Source organism: Triticum aestivum, chromosome 3A, assembly GCF_018294505.1.
Source record: "Triticum aestivum cultivar Chinese Spring chromosome 3A, IWGSC CS RefSeq v2.1, whole genome shotgun sequence".
Classification (NCBI taxonomy): Eukaryota; Viridiplantae; Streptophyta; class Magnoliopsida; order Poales; family Poaceae; genus Triticum; species Triticum aestivum.
The window spans coordinates 383,756,247-383,775,638 of NC_057800.1; positions in this window are offsets into that span (position 1 = coordinate 383,756,247).

The following is a 19,392-nucleotide window of genomic DNA, read 5'->3' on the forward strand; positions in this document are numbered from 1 at the left end:
GATGCTACAATGGAGATCAAGGTGTGACAATGGAGATCATGACGGTTCTTTGGAGATGGAGATCAAAGGCACAATATGATGATGGCCATATCATGTCACATATTTTGATTGCATGTGATGTTTATCTTTTATGCATCTAATTTTGCTTAGTATGGCGGTAGCATTATAAGATGATCCCTCACTATAATTCCAAGCAATAAGTGTTCTCCCTGAGTATGCACCGTTGCGATAGTTCATTGTGCCGAGACACCACGTGATGATCGGGTGTGATAAGCTCTACGTTCACATACAACGGGTGCAAGACAATTTTGCACATGCGGAATACTCGGGTTAAACTTGACGAGCCTAGCATGTACAGACATGGCTTCGAAACACTAGAGACCGAAAGTTCGAATGTGAATCATATAGTAGATATGATCAACATGGAGATGTTCACCATTGAAGACTAATCTATCTCACGTGATGATCAAGCATGGTTTAGTTGATTTGGATCACGTAATGATTTAGATGACTCAAGAGATGTCTATCTAAGTGGGAGTTCTTAAGTAATTTGATTAATTGAACTTAATTTATCATGAACTTAGTCCTGATAGTATTTGCATATCTATGTTGTAGATCGATAGCTCGCGTTGCAGCTCCCCTATGTTTTTGATGTGTTCCTAGAGAAAACTAAGTTGAAAGATGATAGTAGCAATGATGTAGACCGGGTCAGTGATTTGAGGATTGTCCTCATTGCTGCATAGAACAATTATGTCCTTGATGCACTGTTAGGTGACCGACCTATTGCAGGAGCAGAGCAGACGTTATGAATGTTTGACAAGCTCGGTATGATGACTACTTGATAGTTTAGTGCACCATGATTTACGGCTTAGAACCGGGACTTCAAAAATGTTTTGAACGCCACAGAGCATATAAGATGTTCGAAGAGTTGAAATTGGTATTTCATACTCATGCCCATGTCGAGAGGTATGAGACCTTTGACAATTACTTTGCCTACAAGATGGAGGAGAATAGCTCAGCTAGTGAGCATGTTCTTAGAATGTCTGGGTGCTACAATCACTTGAATCAAGTGGGAGTTAATCTTCCTGATAAGATAGTGATTGACAAATAATGATTCCCAAGCTCTTCGCGATGCTGAAATTGGTGAAGGTAGAAATCAAGAAAAAACATCTAGTGTTGATGGTTGACCAGACCACTAGTTTCAAGAAAAAGGGCAAAGGAAAAGAAAGGGAACTTCAAAAAGAATGCCAAGCAAGTTTACACTCTCGTGAAGAAGCCCAAAGCTAGACCTAAGCCTGAAATTGAGTGCTTCTACTACAAAGGGAATGGTCACTAGAAGCGGAACTACCCCATATACTTGGCGGATAAGAAGGATGGCAAAGTGAACAAAGGTATATTTAATATACATGTTATTGATGTGTACTTTACTCGTGTTCATAGTAACCGCTGGGTATTTGATACCGGTTCAGTTGCTAAGATCAGTAACTCAAAACGGGAGTTGCAGAATGAACATAGACTAGTTAAGGACGAGGTGACGATGTGTGTTGGAATTGATTCCAAGGTTGATACGATCACCATGGCACACTCCCTCTACCTTCAGGATTAGTGTTGAACCTAAATAAATGTTATTTGGTGTTTGTTTTGAGCATGAATATGATTGGATCATGTTTATTGCAATACAGTTATTCATTTAAGTCAGAGAATAAATGTTGTTCTGTTTACATGAATAAAACCTTCTATGGTCATACACCCAATGTTAATGGTTTATTGAATCTCGATCATAGTGATACACATATTCATAATATTGAAGCCAAAAGATGCAAAGTTCATAATGATAGTGCAACATATTTGTGGCACTGCCATTTAGGTCATATTGGTGTAAAGCGCATGAAGAAACTCCATGCAGATGGGCTTTTGGAATCACTTGACTATGAATCATTTAATACTTGCGAACCATGCCTCATGTGCAAGATGACTAGAACTCTGTTCTCGGGAACAATAGAGCGAGTCAATGACTTATTGGAAATAATGCATACCGATGTATGCGGTCCAATGAGTGTTGAGGTACGCGGTGGCTATCGTTATTTTTTGACCTTCACAGATGATTTGAGCAGATATGGGTGTATCTACTTGATGAAACACAAGTCTGAAACATTTGGAAAGTTCAAAGAATTTCAGAGTGAAGTGGAGAACCATCGTAACAAGAAAATAAAGTTTCTACGATCTGATCGCGGAGGCAAATATTGGAGTTACGAGTCTGGCCTTCCTTTAAAACAATGTGGAATAGTTTCAGAACTCATGCCACTAGGAACACCACAGCGTAATGGTGTGTCCGAATGTCGTAACCGTACTTTATTAGATATGGTGCGATCTATGATGTCTCTTACCGATTTACAACTATCGTTTTGGGGTTATGCATTAGAGACAGCTGCATTCACGTTAAATAGGGCACCGTCTAAATCCGTTGAGACGACACCGTGTGAACTATGGTTTGGCAAGAAACCAAAGTTGTCATTTCTTAAAGTTTGGGGTTGCGATGCTTATATGAAAAAGTTTCAAACCTGTAACATCCCAATTTTCAATTTGGATGTTATACATAGGTCATCATATGCATATCATATTTTAATTCGATTTTGTTTGTTATCCTAGAAATCTTAAGCAACTTAAGGACCCAAGGAGAGAGTTGGAGATTTCATTTATTTTTCATATTTGAATTTTTTTCCTCAAATTTGAGAAGAGGATCAATTTGGTTTTATTATTTTTCTCTCCAAATATTTTCAATATTTAATTTTAAAGAGAGAAGATAATATGACTTTTTCAAAAAGAGAGGAATATTGGAGGATTTTTTTAAAATCAAATAAATATTTTATTCGGATTTTATTTGAGATTTTATTTGAATTAGAAAAATATGCATTTTTAGGCCAGAAAAATGTTCACTTTGTTCTAAATATTTTATTTAGACGGCGAAAATTGTTTTTGGCATTTTTAGATTTTTTTTATATTTTATTAGGATTTTTATTCGGCAGAATTTATTTTTCAAAAAAAGTTTCTCGGACCGACTGGGCCGAAACCACAGCCGGCCCACTCCCGCGCGCCGCCTTCCTCGCGCCGCCGCCGTGCGTGGCAAGGACGCCGAGGAGGAATCCGAGCCGGACTCCACCCCGGGCCGGCCCCTTCCCAAGCCACCGCCGCCCCCGACCTCTTAAATAGGGTCGAGGCCCCCGTCGCCACCCCCACCCCAAGTCTCCGCCGACACCCCAAGGAGCCAGCACCCCACCGCCGCTCGACCCCACCACCGCCCGCCACGCCGCTAGCGCCGCCCGCTCGCCGACGCCGCTAGTGCCGCCCGCTCGCCACCACCGCCGCCGCCCGCCAGCGCCCCGGCGACGCCGCCGCCCAACCGCGCCACCCCCGGAGCCGCTCGCCTTGCCGGAATCCTGCCTCGCAGCCGAACCACCAGTTTTCGTCGCGAACCAATAAAAATCGCCGCCCGTTTTTTTCGGTTTTCGATCTAGATCGGGTTTATTTTACGGTTAGGGTTTTTCTCAGTTTTCTCGATCGGACCTATTTAGCGAACGTTCACCCGAACGCCTCTGTTCGCGAACACATTCGTCCGTTCATCCCTGTTAGCGAACATTCTTTCGTTAGTCTTTTGTTTTTATTTTTATTTGCGGCCAGGGACCTATCCACGATTATTTTATCGCAGATTAGCCCCTGATCTTCAAATGCTTGCAACTTTTTAACCGTTTGTCCAAATCCAATGAAACCAATGCCAAAATCTTCATCTCGAACCCCTCTTTCCAGTTAATCAACTTGAACATGATTTTGACAATTTAAAATTTGGTTGCAAGAAGATTTGATTTTGAACTTCTTTTGATCGTAGTATGAGTTTCGTAACTTCGATTCGACTGATCCTTTTTGCAAATCAAAGCTCTTCTCCTAAACTTCTAATATGGATCTTCTCGTTTGAGTTTTACCCTTGCATCTATTGCTTGAGTGCTTATGCACGTTATTGTTTGTTTGCGATAGAGTTTCCGGAGTGCGAACCGTGCTACTACGAGTCACTAGGGTTTTCAGATCGTCAGCAAGGCAAGTAACGCTTTGATCATACCCTTTATTACCCAGTTTTTATGCATTAGTTTCAACCCTCAAACATTGCATGAGTAGGATCTGCTTAACATGTGGGTATTGGGATGTAGTTGATGAGGTAGAACCTATTTGTCCTTTATGCAAACCTTGGGAGTTACTTCTACGTTATGCTTATACTGCTATGCTATGCTCGTAGATGTGGTTTGGTTGAGTGTATCCATGAAAGATGTGAGAGTTGTTAAATAACGGTTAACTTAAGGAGGCTACTTTAAGACACATCTGGGTGGATTGGTTGAGGCACCTTGGAGCACCCAGTGGTTGTCTGGGCACCTGGAGCAATCCAGTGTTGTCCTAGGATATCCCGGAGTACCCATGTGATCATCCTATGGTTTGCCACCCAGGCTCAAAGGGATCATAAGATTATTCATGCTAGAAACTTTCGTGTGCAGCCACAAGCCATTATGGGCTCTAGCATAGTTGAGTAAGTTGTGGGAACCTTTTCCATGATGGGCTAGCAGATGTAGGGGATTGTAGGTGTACCGGCCTATCTATCGGTTAAGGGGACCTCTTTGGAAAGACTGTGTCTTGGTCATCCGTTTCTCAAGCACCATGTAGTGCGAGAAATGCAACGGAGGAGAACGAGTCTTGTGGGGAAAAGTGCGCAAAACTCTGCAGAGTGTACAAACTAATCATGGTTTGCCTTGTCCCCAGTTATGGACATCTTGCATTTCTGGTTCTTGAATTATTGTTTTGATCTCATCACTCTTGATTAATTTTGTTGAGCTATTAATTAATTTTTAATTGGGATTGAGTTGGAGGAAGTTTCTCAATATTTATCAACCAACTTGATAGTTAAATAAAATATATTCCTTTGCAGTAGGGAAAAATTGGCTTTACGCAAACATGATAACCATAGAGCTACCACCAGCCATATATGCATGTAGTGATAGTAGTTATTCTTGTTCATTGCTCTACAATGTTATTTTCCCAGCATATTCCATGTGCTGACCCGTTTCGGTCTGCAATGTATTATGTTGCAGACTTTTCAGACGAAGAGCAAGGTGCGCTAGGTCATTGTTTTGCACTCAGCTATGTCGTTGGAGTTGATGGACTCATTTTGCCTTCGAAGCCTTCCGATGTTATCTTCATTAGATGGCCATCAGCCATATTATTGTAATAAGTACTCTCTTTGAGACATTTGATGTAATAAGTGTGTGATTGCACTCTATTATAAATTCTTCAAGTACTATGTGTGTCAGCATTACTAATCGATGACACTTATGCATAGAGATTTGACCGCTTGAGGTCGGATCGCTACAAGATGGTATCAGAGCACACACTGACTGTAGGACGCGACCACTAAGATAAGACTTAGGTCACTCTTCTCTACTCATTTCCGACTCTTCTCCACTCTCCACTCTATAGATGGCGGACCCAAGGGACAAGTTTGCTCAACCGGATGAAGACACCCCTTTTGGATGACGCTTGAAGGAAGCCACCCGATATTTGAACATCGGAATACCAAGGTTCACCGGGACTTACACCACCACTTTACCTGAAGAAGAGCGTTGGACCATTCGAGTACAAGTTCCAGGAAGGACATTCACCCCAGTTACTGAACCCATAGAGTTTTCCTTTGATGCACCAACCTGGAGCCTAGGAAAGAGCATGGTAGCTCACATCGCCATGGGACGCATCGGCGAAGTTTACCACAAGGATCTTAAGGACACCATCTACCAGATATGTGGGCGCCGGGATGAGCAATGGGAGATGAACTGCACCAGGAGGGACAAGTCCATTGCAGCCTACATCCAAGAGTTAAACCAACACATTCGTCGTCAGGAGAACCAGATGTGCGCCAGCATGATAGACCTGAGAAGGTGATGACCAGGAACATGGGGCTAGAAGAAGAACTCAAGTCTACACGCGATGGATATGAGAGGAAATTGCAGTATTACTGGAGAAGAATGAAGATCTGAAGAAGAAGCTAGGAGTATTCATGGGAGACCCTGCGCCAGGAAGTGACGATCATCTCGAAGACTACATCATCATCGACAACACTGACTCCGACCTCGACAGCGATCATGACTATGAAGACGAAGCTGGAGCAGATATCATGGAATCATCTTTCAATCAAAATTTCTAGTCGAACACCACATTATCAATATAATTCCCCCATGTATATAGAATAGTCTGAGTACTTTGTAGCGGTAGTCAGATCGATTGTATGCCCTTGTTTGAATTGAGTGGTGTGTTATGATTGTGTTTGTCTCATGTGCATATGGGTAGTGATTTTCTCCTTAGACCTCACTCTATTCTAATCTCTTCCCTGTAAACCCATCAGATGCCTCCGAGACGTGACCCCGGATTTGTCTTCCCACCGGAGCTCATTCAGTTGATCCAGCAGCAGAATGCCTTGATGCAGCTACTAGTTCAGAACCAAGGCAACAACAACAACAATAACAACAACCCACCGCCACCACCTCTAGTTGACAACTTAACCCGTTTCTTTAGGTTGAATCTGCCGGTGTTTCTCAGTAGCACCGAGCCGATTGTTGCTGATGAATAGCTACGCAGGATTGGAAGGGAGTTGACCATCGCAGGTTGCACAGATGCTGAGAAGGTGCACTTTGCCGCACACCTACTGGATGGACCCGCAGCCTCATGGTGGGAGAATTACACAACCACTTTCCTTATAGCCAATGTCAATTGGGATCAGTTTCAGCAAGCATTCCGGACTGCACATGTCTCAACAGGAGCAATGAGCATGAAGAAGCGTGAGTTTCACAACTTACGCCAGGGAAATTGTACTATGGGGCAGTACGTGGATGATTTCAGCAAGTTAGCTCGCTATGCCCCAGAGGATGTGGCCACAGATGCCACGGAACAGGAGAAGTTTATGGAAGGGATGAATGATGAGCTGAGTATGGAGCTGATGGTGGCAACATTCACAAACTATCAGGAGTTGGTAGATAGGGCTCTTATGATTAAAGGGAAGCAGCACCAGATAGAGAGCCGAAAAAGGAAGTATGGACAAGGGAAGTATAATTCTTGAGCTCAGCAGAAGCCTGGTTTTACCCCGAACCCGGGAGGACGCACTCATAATCATGGAGGCCATACCCACAATGGAGGGTGTTTGCATAACCACAGTGACCCCAAGGATGGGAATGGTAATGGAAGAAGCAATGGACAGAACCGTTCCAACCCAGCAACACCCGCCAGGAAGGATTTAAGTCACATTACTTGTTTCAAGTGCGGGAAGACTGGACACTATGCCACCGAATGCCCTGAAGCAAAGAATGGAAACGACAATGGAAGCTCTGGGAAGAAGCCCAACCCTTTCAACAGGGGACAGGTGAACCACGTTAACGTGGAGGAGGTTGGAGAGCAGCCAAATGCAGTTATACGTAAGTTTTTGATTGAGTCATTAACTGCAATCGTTCTTTTTGATACCGGTGCATCGCATTCATACATTTCGAGGGGGTTTGTGGATAAGTATAAGTTGCCCACCAAAGTTCTTAAGACACCTATGTTAGTAAGCTCGCCAGGAGCTGAGTATATGGCAAGCAGAGGATGTTTTAAGATGCCATTGACCATAGGTAGACATGTTTTCCCACTACTGCAGGATGGTCCAAATGTGGCACTACGATCAAACACCCTTCGAGAAACTGTGTGCGATGCAATGATCACAAACGGTGGTGTAGGGAAACCGTCAAAAAAGGTAGAAAATGTTTGCAATGACAGATGCATCAAACACGATTCAGAATTTAGTTGCGTGTCCGATGCAAGGCATACGGTTCAGCTCAATGAACTATTTGTGATGAGGAGGCACAAAAGAAACGGGCAGCCAGATGAAGGCGTGTTCAATATACAACATACGGTTCACTGGGATGAACTGTGTGTGATTAGGCAACACAATGGAAATGGTTAAACTGAACAAGATGTGTGTGATACGTGGCAAACAGGTCCGTAATTTGAAATGTGTGCGAAGACCAATAATAACACAGATGATTGCTGCTAATAAGCCATGTGGATTGCTCTGTCTATAGTAGAATAACATGTATATATATATATAACTGAAATAAACATCCAATTACATAAGTGACTATACAGATCATTCACACACACCTCAATAAACAATTGCATGCATTCTAAAGTAGGAGAAACGATCGTCTAGTCATCTACTTCTTGTGATGCTCCCGCCACTGCTATGTGGCTCGATCCCTCATCTGGGTCAGGAAGAAGACAGTTCCTCATGTCAACGATCCTCCTGTACATCTCGTAGCTTGTGTATGCGTCCATGACCGCGTACTTCACATATTGTTCCTCCAGTCTCTTATGCCACACACTATGCTAGGTGTTCTTGTCCTTATTGCTCTCTTGATTCATCTTCGCGTAGTAGGGGTCGATGATGGCCGAGGCGAGGTCAACCAAGGAGTTCAGTTTGCTTTTGTCGGTGCCCCAGACCTTGTAGTGGTGCTGGATGTTGACAAGATTCAGGCATTTCATGTCCGAAACCTTGAGCGCTTTTAGATTGTTAGTGGTGTCCACCGTAGCGAAATTGTAGTCGGAGCTCTTGATAAACCTGGAGAAACGCTTGCAAGGCCTTGTAGCAAGGTGGAAGTGGTAGACAACGACGTCATGTCGCACGCACAACTGGGCAATGGCAACCTTATGATCGTGCCCGGCATGACCGATGGTGTACTCGAGGCCGAAGCCGACCACTCGGTACTTGTCCTCGGCAAGGAACTGCTCCATAGTTTGGATGGAGCTCTCCAAAAAGACCGGTCATTCGTGTACACCACTGAGAGGGCCTTCCCCTTACGTGGGTGTCCACTATGTGATGCATGGTGAACTGCCCGCCGTTGTCGTCGTCGGCCGCTATGAGCGCCATTGGAGCCACGTGGAGCGCCATTGGAACTGCTAGATGTCCTCTCTGTATGTGTCCTCATGGGTGTTCTTATTGTGACGTGTGAGACGAGAGATGAAGGTAAATGGCCGCATGAATAAAAGGGGGCCGGGCGGCGTGGATTCTCGGCGCGTCCGCATGGTAGTTTTTGCAGTGGGTAACTGCATCGTCGCGCCGCGACCGGTGCAACCGCTTGCACCGAACATGCATGATCGTGCGCCGAACCAAAACACTGGCAGCGCACGTGGAGGGACGAGGACAGAGCACCCAGAGGGACGCGAGAGCAGAGCGCGCATGGCGGGACGCGAGAAGAGCGCGCTGCGGCCACCTGAACCGCAAGCAAACACACGCATGGAGCAGTTGAACACGCAGCAAATGGACGCCTACAAGCCGGCTGACAGTTGTTTCGTTGCGTAGAGAGCGGCCGTGTGGTACCACCTCCGCCTAGTCTATAGTCTCCTTTATATTCCGTGCCATAATTTGCCCTCAAATTTAACCAACAAAATGTCAATGCTTGTTTTAAAAATTATAAAATTGGAAACTATGTTCAAATACAAATCAAACTATATAACGACATGCATTCGTATTTTATTAGTTAAATCATACTTATAAACCTGGACGGTGGTATAGTAGGTAACTAAATCACAAATGTTTTTTATTAACCGTATGTGTATGTGGCCTTTCGTCCTCCTCTCGCACGTCTTGTCACCCCGCTGCCGCAGATGGCTTACAGCGCAAGCTTGCGCAGCAGGCAGGGGCGTTCTTTTTGCCAAACGGTGGTGCCAATGAATCGTCGGTGAGCCCGTTCTAGCGCAACCTCGCAGGTTCCCGCACAAGCTTCCCGCCCGACTCGGTGAAATCCCCCAAAATCCCAATGCTTACTGGCTAGCTATAAAAACCCTCACGGCCGACGAGTCCTGCATCGCATTTTCGCCTCCATCCTTGTAGCTTATCTCGTCTGCTTCTCCCACATTCGCCAATGGCACCGGTCCGTCGTCGTCGCCCAGCCACTCCGCTATCATCAGAGGACAGCTCTAGCTAGGAGGCTACACTGCGGCGGCGGCGCAGTCCCCGACATAGTGTAGTGCGCGTGGCGTCCCTGTTGGGTGTGCGCGGAACACCCACCACATGCTCCGCCGCTGGTGCCCGTCGGCAGCTGTTGCCGGCCGCCGTTCCAGGAGCCAGGGCCATCGCCCGCTCCGCCGCCACGGCCCGAAGGCGGGAGATGGTCGTCATAGCCACCACCCCATTGCCAGCCACTATGGCCATCACCCGCTCCACCACCGTGGCCCGAAGGCAGGAGGTGGTGGTCATGGCCGCCACCCCGTCATCAGCCGTTGTGGACACCAGCCCACCATCGACCGCCGGGGTCATCACCCGCTCCGCCACCGCTGCCCGAAGGCGGGAGGCGGAGGTGGATGCCCGCACGTGCGACGACAACCTTGGGCGCTACACCGAGTTCCAGCAGGAGGATGAAGGATCGATATGGTTGACTAGAGGGGGGTGAATAGGCAACTAACAATTTTTAGCTTTTCTTTAACAATTTAAACTTTGCATCAAAGTAGGTTGTCTAGATATGCAACTAGGTGAGCAACCTATATGATGCAACAAGGATAGGAACACAAGCAAGCAAGTGATATGATACAAATAAGCTTGCACAAGTAAAGGCACGAGATAACCAAGAGTGGAGACGGTGGAGACGAGGATGTGTTGCTGAAGTTCCTTCCCTTTGAGAGGAAGTACATCTCTGTTGGAGCGGTGTGGAGGCACAATGCTCCCCAAGAAGCCACTAGGGCCACCGTATTCTCCTCACGCGCTCACACAATGCGAGATGCCGTGATTCCACTATTGGTGCCCTTGGAGGCGGCGACTGAACCTTTACAAACAAGGTTGGGGCAATCTCCACAACTCAATTGGAGGCTCCCAACAACACCACGAAGCTTCACCACAATGGACTATGGCTTCCCGGTGACCTCAACCGTCTAGGATGCTCAAATACCCAAGAGTAACAAGATCCGCAAGGGATTAGTGGGGGGAATCAAATTTCTCTTGGTGGAAGTGTGGATCGAGGCCTTCTCAACCACTCCCGAGCAAATCAACAAGTTTGATTGGCTAGGGAGTGAGATCGGGCGAAAATGGAGCTTAGAGCAACAATGGAGCTTAGGGTTGGAAGAGATAAGTCAACGGGAAGAAGGGGACCCCTTATATAGTGTAGGACAAAGATCCAACCGTTACCCACCTACCAGCCCGCGGCCTGCGGTACTACCGCTCCAGGCCAGCGGTACTACCGCAGGGCCACACGGTACTACCGCTTGCTTCCAAGCGGTACTACCACACGGTCATGCGGTACTACCGTACAGGCCTGCGGTACTTCCGCAACCCCAGCAATAGCAAGGTCAGATCTGACGCGCAAGAGCTGAGGGCGGTACTTCCGCGAGTGCGGTACTACCGCGCCTCCATGCGGTACTACCGCAAGGCAGAAATCCCCTAGCCAAGGGGGGAGGAAACATCCGTGCCTACTTCCGCAAAGAAACGGAAGAAGCAAAAACCTGACACAGTAGTACAACCGAGGGGCGGTACTACTGCCTGACAACGTAGCATGGTACTACCGCGGAGCGAAAGCAGTACTACCGCGGTAGGTGCGGATGTAAAAAATTACATCCGCCCCTACTACCGCAAAGGAGCGGTACTAGCCTGGTAGGCAGCGGTAGTGCAGCTCCAGGGGAGCGGTACTACCGTTGGCACCTGCGGTACTACCGCGCCACCACACGGTACTACCGCTGGTGCCTACGGTACTACCGCTCTCCTGGGAGCAGTACTACCGCGACCCAACTCAGCAGCCAGAACCAGGGAGGCGAGAAAGCGGAGGAAGCTCCAAGGGAAAAGGAGGGGACAAGAAAGAGACGTGTACGTGATGATTCCACCCAAACCTCTCCGACGCGGACCCCCTCTTAATAGTTCGGCTTTCCTACGACTCAAATCCACCAAAAGGAAACGTAGAAAAGACGTCGTCTTCAACAGTCTTCGAGGGGCACCCAACCGTCTTGTGCCTAGCGATGAAATGTCTGGGATACTCAAGACACACGATTAGTCTGCAAACATGTTGTCATCAATCACCAAAACACCTTCGGGATAAATATGCCCTTACAGAGGAGGGGGAGCGCCTTGTGGAGCACGCAAAGAGCCTTACCGCCGCAATGGCAGCGACACATGCCGCCTCAGAGGTGAGGAATCAGGAGATGTACGAGGAGAACCACCACTTCGAGAGGAGTCGTCTGGAGCGGCAGAGGTCATTCGAGGCGAGCGTCGTTGAAGCTGCATTAGCGGCAGGCACCGCATTGCGGTTGCCCAGCTCGTCGGTAGGCTCCTCCTCCTCCGCCTCTTACTGAGCGTGCTCGGTAGAGGAGAGGCAGCCGGAAGTAGTACAAAGCCCCTCCGTAGTAGTAGTATTTAGGGGCTATTTTGTTCAGTTCATCTGACTATAGATGTGGTGGAACTGTACAACATACTTAAAATTAGCTAGTATATATAGTTGAACTAGCTATTTCAGTACGTGGTTGGCAACAATTGGGGAGAAGTTTGGTCGGTTCAGCTGTCGAGTTGAACTGGTTGTATGAATTAAGAACGACTGCTTAATCTATGAATGAAATCTATGCTTAACTGAATTTTAGTTGCAAAAATTAGATACTGCTAGTGATTTTTAGCTTCATATTTTGACAAATCGCAGTGTTACAAGGATTGAAAAATCTTACCAAATTGTTTGTACATGGTTCCACACGGGTCATCCAAACCAACCGTTTGCGTTGAAGGGATGCACAAATCCTACGCTGCTCTCACTTTGCATATGAGTGTTCTATCTAAAACGTTGGCGATCAAGAGCTGCAGAAATCCTGCTCAGCACGTTTTCTCTTGGCTTCTTGGGGAAGCTGTCGATTTGCATACGGGTGTTCTAACTAAAACGTTTGTGATGGGTGTTTTATATTTAAAAAGCTAATTCAACTGTGGCTTGGGCGCCATTAATGGAGAGGGTGCGAGCAAGGCGGGCGGCTATGGAAGTCAAAGGGCTCGCTTCCCAGTGAGCCTGTGCAGCGTACAGCTCGCATGCTTCCCGATGAGCCCGCGCACTCAAGGACAACTTGCATGCCTCTCGGTCAGCCTGCGCACCGGACGGTGCTCGCACACCTCCCGTTCAGTCAAGGTCAAGCAGCTGTCCGCACGGCACCTCCTACATCCATTAAAACCAAGACACATGGCGTCACGTGAATGGTTAACAGAATTTTGGATTTACCAAAATTTAAAAACCAAGCATCTCAATGTTTTGCCGGCAATCAACGGTGCCCTAGTGTTTGAAATTCATTCCCATTTCTTGCATGGGACCTAAGCTTGCACCCAAGGACACATATTTGATTTTCCAACCAATTTATATGCACTAGAGCATGTGCATGTAGTTCAAATTTGAATTATGCACGTAAATGCATTGAAAACTCAGTTAATGCATAAATATGTCCAAACAAACCCCGAAAAATCACAAAAATCCACACAACACTCCTGTTGTTCTATGTTGACACGAGAAAACTTTTTGAAAGCAATAAGAGGTAACAGATATCGTTTCATCCACAAAGGTGGGACGTTCCTACCGAAAACCATCATGCTTGTTGTGAGAAGCTCCGCTTTGTGAGAAGCATATACCCAAACCTGCCCCAAATGGGACAAAATTAGTACCATGGCATGTTGATGCCGCTCCATGATAGCATGCCAAGTTTCATGAATTTCAGACGAGTTTTGGATTTACTAGAATTTAAAAACCATGCATCTTAATGTTTTGCCGGCAATCAATGGTGCCCCGGTGTTTCAAATTCATTCCCAATTCTTGTATGGGACCTAAGCATGCACCCAAGGACACAGATTTGATTTTTCAACCAATTTATATGCACTGGAGCATGTGCATGTAGTTGAAATTTGAATTGTTCACCTAAAATGGCTAGAAAACCAATTTAATGTATAAAATGTTCAAACGAACCCTGAATAATTCCAATTCTTTTACGACACACATATAGTTGCATGTTCACTCTAGATAAAAGGTCTAGCAATTGAAACACAGTCCATTGCCGCTATGACCCCATTATGTAATTCAAATCAAGATGAAAAATCAAGTAGATCACACACAGTTTATTATCAGCAACCGTGTGAGAAGTACAAAATATCTTGGAGCACCGTTGGTGTATGGTACGCCTATGGCTTACGCGAGAAGCTATGTTGGCTATAGTCCACAACCGTCATCTCAAGCACACTAGCTCGCTCCCCAAATATCCTTTCACTGTTCAATAGTCGCTGGTGAAAGATGGACACGTGGGCCCGCGTCGTGAGGGCAACTTCGGTGGCCCACTCCGCCCAGAGCGCGGCCGTAGCCGCCATGCGCGTGTTAACAAGGTGCATGAGCGCGGCCGCAATTTGCGACCGGGCGACAAAGGCAGCCCAAATGGCCACTTTTGCTTCTTAGGTGGCAGCAGCAACATCTGCCTCGGGGATAGCAACTGACGAGAGTGGCATAGCAGTTGTCCGTTTAGCAGCGGCGGCCTTAGCCCCAATGGAGGCCGCCCACGACCATGTCGAGGCCGCCCATGCCCAGCTCCTGGTAGTCACCGCACAAATCGAATGAAGCTTCTCCGACAACGGTCGGCAACCCACGGCCGAAGAGCTGGCAATCACCGAGAGCGTTCGAGCAGTCGTCCGTTCCTCCACCGCATACCTTGCGACGACAGAGCCCGTCCAAGCCTAGATCGTTTCCACCCACGCCCAGCTCATGGTGGCCTTTTCCAAAGAGATGGTATACATGGATGGCGAGATGCTTGTCGAGTATGGTGCGATGGATGCCATGGAGCCCCTTCCCCAGGAGACTGTCGGGCGCGAGCTGGACATGGGGGCGGCCACAGAGATCGACGAGCACCAGCCGTAGTAGTACTCTATGTTTTGTTTAATTAAGAGCGCCGGTCTTTAATTTGTTAGAGTAATGTTTAGCTCAGCTAGCTCTGTTTAATTGCCGAACTTGCTCGATTAAGAAGTGTGGGTGTGTTGTAGTCTCCTTTGTGTACCCAAATTATGCAATGACATGACCACTGTAACCATGGAAATTCGAACCAAAGCTTTTGACGTTCAAACTCATCACACACGGGTTAAGATATCTGAATCGTTTGTGATGTCCACATATCGTACACAGTTCTGAATAAGGGACCGTGTCTGATCAAACTTTGCGCGCCAGTTTTTCGGCTGAAGCAATTCCAAATTTTCGGCTTCCGCAGAAATATCTACCTCCCCGCCCTTCCCCATTACCAAAAGCCCCATTTCCCCTTTTTGCGCCTTCCTTTCCAAGTTGAAACCTTCACTCCTTTCTTGCAGCGCCGCCGCCTCCTCGCTAGCGACCCTCCTTCACGCTGCGGACTCCTCTATCCAGGCAGGTAATCCACACCCGACCCCCATCCACCTCCTCCTTCCACATCCCACATTCCCCGACCACCGGCGCGAGCACGACACCTTCCACCCAAATCACCGACCCCTCCACCGAATAAGCGCCGGCCTAAGCCATGGTGCACACAGTATAGCCAGGACCTCAAGGAGCATTTGGCAGCGGAGAAGCAAATCGCGGCCGCACGCGGAGGAGGTCGCAATGGCTGCCATTCATGCTGCCCCCCAGATCTTGCAGGTGCACCTTGCCAATTGCTAGCTACGCCGGTTAAGCATGCTCGGTTTACCCGTTGCGTGTGCTGCTCCTACCTTTCCTTCACAAAATCTAGTGAATTGTGCTATTTAATTTCACCATGCCATCTGTTGCTCTAGTGTATATGTTCTATATGTCGTGCAGTGTGGTGCTCACTTATTAACTGTTTTGTTAATTAGTTGTCATCTTCAGTTAACTGTTTGGTTCAATTCTGCAAATGTGATGTTCAATTCTTCAGGCTGCAATTTTGTATTGTCTTCCATGTGAGAAATAAATCGAATTTATCTTTACAAAATTGTGGGTGCATTATGTTACTGTATACCATGTGAGAAATAAATTGAATTTGGTTGTAGTAAATACATGAGAAACAAATACAATTGCTACAGTTGGCTGTAGTTAACTGTTTGGTTAACTCTCTGATCTTCTATTAGGAGTATGTTATATTTGTGCATTGTGGTGCTCAGTTAATGTTTGGTTCATTTGTTGTGTTGTTTAGTTAACTGCTTGGTTCAATGTTATATTGTGCAATGTGGTGCTTAGTTAATGTTTGGTTCATTTGTTGTGGTGTTTAGTTAACTGCTTGGTTCAATTTTGCAATGTGATGTCCAATTGTCGTGGGTAGAATTTTGTATTGTTGTGCATGTGAGGAATAAATCGATTTTGGCTGCACTTAATACATGAGAAACATATACAAGTGCTATATTTCCTAGTTCTTAATCATGCTTGGTTTGGGTAAATGGGTTCTCTGCATGGCTTCAATTAATCTGATGAATCTGCAATGTGCTTATTTTTCATCAACATGTTTTACAGATAGCATGCGAACCCTTACTTAACCTGATGACAAACTACCTTATATGTGTTGCAGGGAAACAATGGGAAGCACTAAGGTTTACAATCGAGGTTAGCACGTGCATGGTCCGTTGTCTAATAGCACATTATTATGCAATTGCAGGAACCATTCTAATATTTTGGTTTTTAACAATTTGGTCTTGCACATGTAGGTCCTGCTGTCAGAGGTTTTGACCCACTGTTCGACCCTTTTTGCATATGGGGAAATGAGTTGTCCATGAATATCAATCAAATCAAGAAACTCAGAAAGATTTTTAGGATAAAGAAATTAGCGACAAAAAACAACAAGATCTTTGTCTGCATAATGAAGAAGACATCAGTTCACTACAAGATGGTACTAACTATTATACCTCGCCTTTTTTATTCCTTTGCCCCATTTACAATATAGAGAATATATTTATTGACATCCTTGTTTTCGGGCCTTTGCAAAACAATTCACTGATGATTACCTCTCGAACCACCTCTATGGTCAGGAGCAGAGGAAGGTTTTCATACAACACCCACTGTTCAATATTGAAGTGTTCCTGAAGAGGTCGAAGGACGGATGGTCAATCATCCACAGGCACTGGCCTAAAGTTGCAAAGCCCTTCAACATGAATGAAGGCTCAATATTCGCCTTCGGCTTTAGCAGTTTTCCAGATGAGATGCATCTGTCTATATACCGTCTATGATGCTAATTTCGAAAGGTTCTACATGTTTCATGTGGAACTTGCTGCTGGTGTAGTTGTGTAATGGGGTAGCTGAGTGCTGAAGCTATATCATGTTGTACTCTGATGTATTTCAATTATGAAATTATGCTTCCTTAATATGGAAATGAAATATATTGTGTGCTTAATATGAATGTCAATTATATTAATAAATGGATTAATAATAATAGAGCATTTAGCCTGCTAATGGCGAATTAGCCTGCTAATGGCGAATTAGCCTGCTAATTGGGTTTTGATATTGCAAACGGTTGTAGAAAAAATACCGTGGGCGATGACCTCAGGCAACACACAAGTTTCTAGGAATAAACCGTGTTGGATCAATGAACAATCACACATGACTTTCTCTTGAAACTGTTTGCATTAGGCCACCTTGCGCAAACGTTTACCACATAAAAACTGTGTGTCATGGACAGCCTTTGCCACACAGTTTCTTCTACGGACCGTGTTTGCTACATTCAATAACGCAAACGACTTAACGGGAGAAATTGTGTGTGATGTACCTGTGAACGGAAATATTTTCCATGGAGTGACTGTGTGGGATGTGCATACGAACGGAAACGTTTAGTGGGGACTGACTGTGTGGGATGTACTTGCGACTAGAAACAATTTCGTCGTATAATTGTATTATTTAGCTCTAGTGTACGTATTTCCATATTTGAGTGCTCGCTGGTCACACACGACCTCATTTTGTCGAACGTGTGTGCCAGGAGGGCATATCCTGACGGTTTCTGGGTCATGTGGGAAGGACCCCCCTATCGCCCACACTCACTTGGCGACGGTTCCAAATGACGTCGCGGAAAGGGGTAAAATACCTTTTGTTTAGGACCGACGCGCACCAGTGTCGCCTCAGACCTAATAATTTTGGAGTCCCAAGGATTGGGTATAATGTTAGGTATGGATTGATTATCGAAGTATGGAGAAAACATCGATTGTGCTAGTAAGTCAATTTTACTCACCACCCCGGAGGCAAAAGGATCAAGTATGTGTCTAGGCATGCGCCAAGAAGGACCCAAGTAAATTCTCTCTCGGGAATTGTTCACGAAGAAGTGCCTGGTGTGAAGGATTACTCGGATGTATTTCCAGAGGAACTACCAGGCATGCCACCCGATCGAGACATAGAGTTTCTGATAGAGTTGTTGCCAGGTACCGGACCAATATTGGAGAGACCATACCGGATGCCCGCAAATGATTTGGAGGAGATTAAGAAGCAAATCAAGGAGCTATTGGAGAAAGGTTACATTCGACCAAGTTTGTGACCGTGGGGAGCCCTAGTGCTCTTGGTTGAGAAGAAGGATGGATCTTTAAGAATGTTTGTCGATTATGGAGCATTGAATGAAGTGACAATCAAGAACAAGTACCCACTACCGATGATCAATGATTTTGTTTGACTAGCTGCAAGGACCTAAAGTATTCTCCAAGATAGATCTGTGATCAGGATACCACTAGCTGAAGATCCGACAACATGATATACCTAAGATAGCTTTCACCACTAGGTACAGGCTATATGAGTACATGGTTATGTCATTTGGATTGACCAATGCCCCTGCCTATTTCATGAGTATGATGAACAAGGTGTTCATGGAGTTCTCGGATAAGTTTGTCATGGTGTTCATTGATGATATATTGGTATACTCGAAGAATGAAGAGGAACACAAGGAACACTTGCGCTTAGTTCTCGAGAAGCTCAGGGAACATCAGTTGTATGCCAAGTTTAGCAAGTGTGAGTTTTGGTTGAAGGAAGTTGGATTTCTTGGACATGTTATATCAGGAGAAGGTATAGCAGTAGACCCCACCAAGGTTCAGTCTGTCATTGAGTGGTTGGCACCCACCTCAGTTGGAGAGATCCACAGTTTTCTAGGACTCGCGGGATATTATAGGAGGTTGATTGACAATTTTTCCAAGATTGCAAAACCCATGACAGAGTTGTTGAAGAAGGACACCAAGTTTAAATGGACTGAAGATTGTGAGGCCAGTTTTCAGGAGTTGAAGAAACATTTGGTTACAACCCCAGTGCTGATTCTTCTGGATATACGCATGGATTTCCAATTGTATTGCAACGCTTCTCGCTTAGGACTTGAAGGAGTAATTATGCAAGACAGAAGAGTTGTTACATATGCCTCATG